This window comes from Gossypium arboreum, chromosome 3 (assembly GCF_025698485.1).
Source record: "Gossypium arboreum isolate Shixiya-1 chromosome 3, ASM2569848v2, whole genome shotgun sequence".
NCBI classification, from domain to species: domain Eukaryota; kingdom Viridiplantae; phylum Streptophyta; class Magnoliopsida; order Malvales; family Malvaceae; genus Gossypium; species Gossypium arboreum.
This window is the reverse complement of record NC_069072.1, coordinates 107,887,148-107,892,788: the sequence shown is the minus strand read 5'-3', so window position 1 is coordinate 107,892,788 and position 5,641 is coordinate 107,887,148. Positions and strand designations below refer to the sequence as shown.

The 5,641-nt window shown below is 35.7% G+C and overlaps 1 non-coding gene across 1 annotated transcript; it reads right to left on the bottom strand.

Annotated features, from left to right (window-relative positions):
- Positions 1-351: 351 nt before the first annotated feature.
- LOC128290956 (small nucleolar RNA R71) lies at positions 352-458 on the bottom strand. The gene has a single exon (XR_008280735.1). It is a non-coding gene; the product is annotated as a small nucleolar RNA R71 (small nucleolar RNA).
- Between the last annotated feature and the right edge of the window lie 5,183 nt (positions 459-5,641).

Sequence of the window (5,641 nt, the reverse complement as noted above, 5' to 3'; positions counted from 1 at the left end):
TATACTGTGCCACTTTTCAATGAGTTAAATCCAGGAATTAGAAGGCTAGATATTGAGGCAACCCAATTCGAATTGAAACCAGTGATGTTTCAAATGCTACAAATGGTGGGCCAATTTAGTGGTATGCCCACGGAAGATCCACATCTCCACCTTCAATTTTTTATGGAGGTGAGTGATTCATTCAAGATAGTCGGTGTGACTGAAGACACACTGAGGTTAAAGTTGTTTTCGTACTCATTGCGAGATCGAGCACGAGCATGGCTCAATTCATTGGCACCAAGTTCTATATCTACATGGTAAGAATTAGCAGAGAAATTTTTGGTTAAGTATTTCCCGCCTAGCAAGAACGCTAAGTTGAGGAACGAGATCACAACTTTCTAACAATTGGATGGCGAGTCTTTGTATGAGGCTTGGGAGCGATTCAAGGAGTTACTTCATAAGTGCCCTGATCATGGGATTCCTCATTGTATCCAATTAGAGACATTCTATAATGGTCTCAATGCACATACAAGATTGATGGTAGATGCTTCTAAGAATGGTGAAATTTTGTCTAAGTCTATAATGAGGCTTATGAGATCATCAAGAGGATCGTGAGTAATAACTATCAATGGCCAACAAATCGAACAACTTCAAGAAGACGAGTAGTTGGAGTTCATAAAGTTGATGCTCTTACTTCGTTATCAGCTCATGTATCGTCTATTTCTTCTATGTTAAAGCAGTTTACCGCTAATAGTGCTAATAATTTTGTAGCTCAGCCACCAAGTCCATTTAAAGTAGTTTCCTGTGTGTATTATGGGAAAGGTCATTCTTTTGAGAATTGCCCATTGAATCCCAAGTCAGTGTACTATATAGGGAACCAACATCAAAATAGGAGTGGACAATGACCTCAATCCAACTTCTATAATCCTTCATGGCGTAATCATCCCAACTTTTCTTGGAGCAACCAAAAAAATGGTTCAAACAACAATTTTATGCACCATAGACCCGACCACTCTCAAGGGTTTAATCAGCAAGCTCCAAAACCAGCCCAAGTTGAATCATCAAATAGTTTGGAGAACTTGTTGAAAGCATACATGGCAAAGAATGACGCTTTGATCCAGAGCCAAGCAGCAACACAAAAAAATTTGAAAAACCAAATGTGTCAGTCAGCTACGGAGCTTCGTAATATACCGTAAGGAACATTGCCAAGCAATACTGAGAATCCAAGAAACTTGGGTAAATAACATATCAAGGCAGTGACATTGGGAAGTGGTAAAATTTTGGAACCCCGATTGATTGAGGTCGGAGACGAGCCTGTTGAAAAGGAGGAGAGTCAACCAGTTGTTGAAATTCCTACACCAAAGGAATTAGAAATTGAAAAGATTGACAAGGTAAATCCTAACTTAGTGAATTCAGATACTTTAACATCTTATTTGGATGCAAATTAACCTACTTAGAAGAGTTGTCTGGTTTAACCGAAAGTTCCATCACCTCCATATCCGCAAAGATTGCAGCAACACAAGTAGAAACAGGAGGTGCAATTCAAGAAGCTTTTGGATGTTTTGAAGCAATTACACATCAATATTCCATTGGTGGAGGCTTTAGAACAAATGTTGAATTACGTGAAGTTTATGAAGGATGTACTATCCAATAAGAAACGACTGAGTGAGTATGAGACTGTTACCTTGACAAAAGAATGTAGTGCGTTCTTGCAGAATAAGCTACCACCGAAATTGAAGGATCTAGGAAGCTTTATGATTCCCTGTAACATTGGTGAATCTTACAGTGGTAAAGCTTTGTGTGACTTAGGAGCAAGTATCAACTTGATGCTTAAGTCTATTTTCAAGATGCTAGGGATAGGAGAAGTAAGACCTACAACTCCAGCGAGCGGAATGATTTTTAGCATACCCCTAAGGAAAGATCAAGGATGTGTTGGTAAAAGTCGATAAATTTATTTTTCCTACTAATTTCATTATTCTAGATTTTGAAGTAGATAAGGAAGTGCCAATTATCCTTGGGAGACCTTTCCTAGCCACAGGAAGAACGTTAATTGATGTGTAGAAAGGCGAACTCACCATGAGAGTTTAAGATGATCAGGTAACTTTTAACATTATTAAAGCGATGGAATTTCCCGATCCGACAGAAAAGTGTTCAGTTATGGAAGAGTTAGAAACCTTGATTTCTATGGAAAGCAATTTTGAGGAAGATCCATTGGAGAAAGCCTTAGGGTTTCACCCTTTGGAGGATGAAGAAAGTGAAGAAATCATGGTTCTAGTGGAAGCCAATCTGAGAAATTTTATTCAATCCACACGGTTTGAACTATTGGAGTTAGAAGTCAGATAAATTGTGCAACCCAAACTGTCAATCGAAGAACCACCTACACTCGAACTAAAGGTACTTCCTTCCCATTTGAAATACGTTTATTTAGGTGACTGTTCCACTTTGCCTGTGATTATTTCAGTAGAACTAACAAAAGATCAAGAGAAGCAACTAATTGCTATTCTAAAGAAATTTTAGAAAGCAATTGGTTGGACCATAGCTGATATTCTAGGTATAAGCCCTTCATTTTGCATGCACAAAATTATTCTAGAGGAAGGTGAAAGAGCTCGAATTGATGGGAAAACAAGGCTCAATCCTATTATGAAGGAAGTTGTGAGAAAGGAAGTGATCAAATGGTTAGATGCAGGAATCATCTATCCTATTTCAGATAGTTCGTGGGTAAGTCCGGTGCAATATGTGCCGAAGAAAGGTGGAATTACGATTGTTGAGAATGAGTGTAACAAATTGATCCCGACAAGAACTGATACTGGTTGGAGAATTTCTGTTGACCACAGAAAGCTAAATAAAGCCACTCGAAAGGACCATTTTTTGTTGCCTTTTATGGATCAGATGTTAGATCGACTGGTAGGTAATGGATTCTATTGTTTTTTAGATAGTTATTCGGGATATAACCAAATAGTTGTAGCTCTAGAAGACCAACACAAAACAACCTTTACTTGTCCGTATGGTACGTTTGCTTTTAGACGAATGCCTTTTGGTTTATGCAATGTACCTGTAACATTTCAACGATGCATGATGGAAATATTCACTGATATGGTTGAAAATTTTGTTGAGGTTTTCATGGATGATTTTTCTATTTTTGGTAACACTTATGATATTTGTTTGAGTACTTTGGCTAAGGTACTGAAGAGATGCGAAAAGAAAAATCTTGTTCTTAACTGGGAGAAATGTCATTTTATGGTTAAGGAAGGGATTGTCTTAGGGCATAGAATTTCAATGAAAGGAATTGAAGTAAACAAAGCATTATGTTTGTTGTTAGAGAAAGATACAGTGTTTGATTTTAACAAAGCATGTTTAGAAGCTTTTGAAGAGCTGAAAAATGGTTAATCTCAGCCCCAGTAATCATTACACTCGATTGGAGCACACCTTTTGAGTTGATGTGCGATGCAAGTGATTATGTTGTTGGCGCTGTGATGGGTCAAAGAAAAAATAAAGTGTTCCACCCCATTTACTATGCAAGTAGAACCTTGACGGGAGCTCAACTCAATTATACGATAACTGAAAAGGAACTATTTGCTATAGTCTTTGCTTTTGAAAAATTCCGCTCATATCTTATAGGTACCAAAGTTACAGTATTTACTGACCATGCGGCCATTAAATTCTTGCTCACGAAGAAAGATGCAAAATTGAGGCTAATTCATTAGATACTTTTACTCCGAGAATTTGACCTTGAGATCCAAAACAGAAAAGGGGTTGAAAATTGTGACAACCCTAATTTGGCCCTAGTCGAAAAGTGGTTTCGGGATCACAAAACTGATTCACAAAAACAATTAGATGTTATATTCTATGTTTATTTCATGTGAAAGTGCATGTGTGAAAATTTCATGCTTTGATTTTGCCATTTGTGAGTGAAATTATGAAATAAGACTTATGTGAAAATTTTTGAAAATGCTATAGGCTAATTTGTAGTGGCCAAATAACTTATAGTATGAAATAGGTGGATTTGCATGTCACATTTCCCACCTTAAAACATAGTGGCCGGCCATTATGGGCATGATAAGCATTTGTGCAATTTTTTTATTGAAATTATGGCATAAGTATGGCACAAATAATATATGTTATTTTATGTCATAAAATGTTAGTAATAAAATAACAAAAGGAAGTAAAAGACAAGGTTTTTTGTTCATCCTTGTTCTTCATAGCCGAAAATAGGAGAGCAAGAGGGAAAAAAAAGCTCTTGAAAAATTCAGTCACTAGGGGAAGAAAAATCCAAGGTAAGCTCATGGTAGTTTACTTCTATCTTGATTTTCATGAGTTCTTCTTGATTCTACCTTAACTCATGAAGCATATTTTTTATTTTTGGTTGTGTTGTGAGCATTCGGTCATGAATGGAAATGAAGGAAATGGTTGTTGTTTCATGTTCGTTTGATGTATAATGGAAGATAGGTGAAGTTGAGCCAAACAAATGAGCATGCATGTGCCTTAGATGCTAAGGGGGAAAATTGGCTAACATGTTGTATGTATTATGGCCGAATGTGAACTTGGATAACATTGAGTAATGTTTGTGCTTTAAAATGATGAAATGGAGATTATGCTTAAGTGAAATCATAGGTATGTGATGATTGATTTGTGATATGCATGTTTGAATAACATGCAAGCAAGTTATGTGTGAAAGAGTGAATTGGTAATAAATCTGCTTGGGACAGCAGTAGTAACATGATTTTGGAAAATCACCATAAATTGTGGGAGATGACTTAGAAGCTGAATAAATTATGTAATTAAATATTAATGAGTCTGGTTTCTTATAAAAGAGACTGTGTAAGCAAAAGAATTGCCGATAATGAGATATTTGAAGTGATGTGGGACAGGGTCAGAATGACTTCTAGATCCTCTGTTCTGTATTTGTAAAATCATTATAAATTGTACAAAAATGATCATAAGATGCAATTTATATGATTAGATTCCTTAATGAGTCTAGTTTCAAATGAAATAAACGATAACATATTTTGAATTCTGTACAATGAGAAAATTGATTTGTAGTGAGGAGTGATCAGATTAGTCAAATAGTGAAACAGGGGAAACTTTAAGAAAAATCTGGTATTTATTGGCCACCCCAAAACTTCTTAAAATTTTATGGATAAAATATATATGAGTCTATTTTCAGGGAAAATTAACGGCACTTGATTTGGAATTTCGTAGCTCCAGTTAAAAATGATTTAGTGACTGTTGCTCAGGAAGACAGCTTGCAGTGAAATTATGGTTATGTGGTAAACATTGACAAAAATTTGTTAATGAGTTGCTTATTGATTTCTTATAAGCTTACTATGATCAGTAGGTGTGAAATTCGAATTATATATTATATTTTGAAAGTGATGCTGGAATAGTCGAATAATGACTAGTTTAAAATCTTTGAATTTAAGCTCAAGAGCATAGAGGGGCAAATTCGGATAAGGGAAAAGAGAAAGTAATCGAATAGATGTTGTAATCGTTCGGCAACGTTCAAGGTAAGTTCTTAAGTGTTTAAGCTTGATTCCTTCTTATATGCCTAAGAGCTAAATTAATATGGCAGAGAGAATGTAAATTTTATTTAGTTAATGTGCTGAATATGTAATGATTTAAGGCTATAAGTCGATTATGGCTATTATGCTTAAGTTGAATTGGA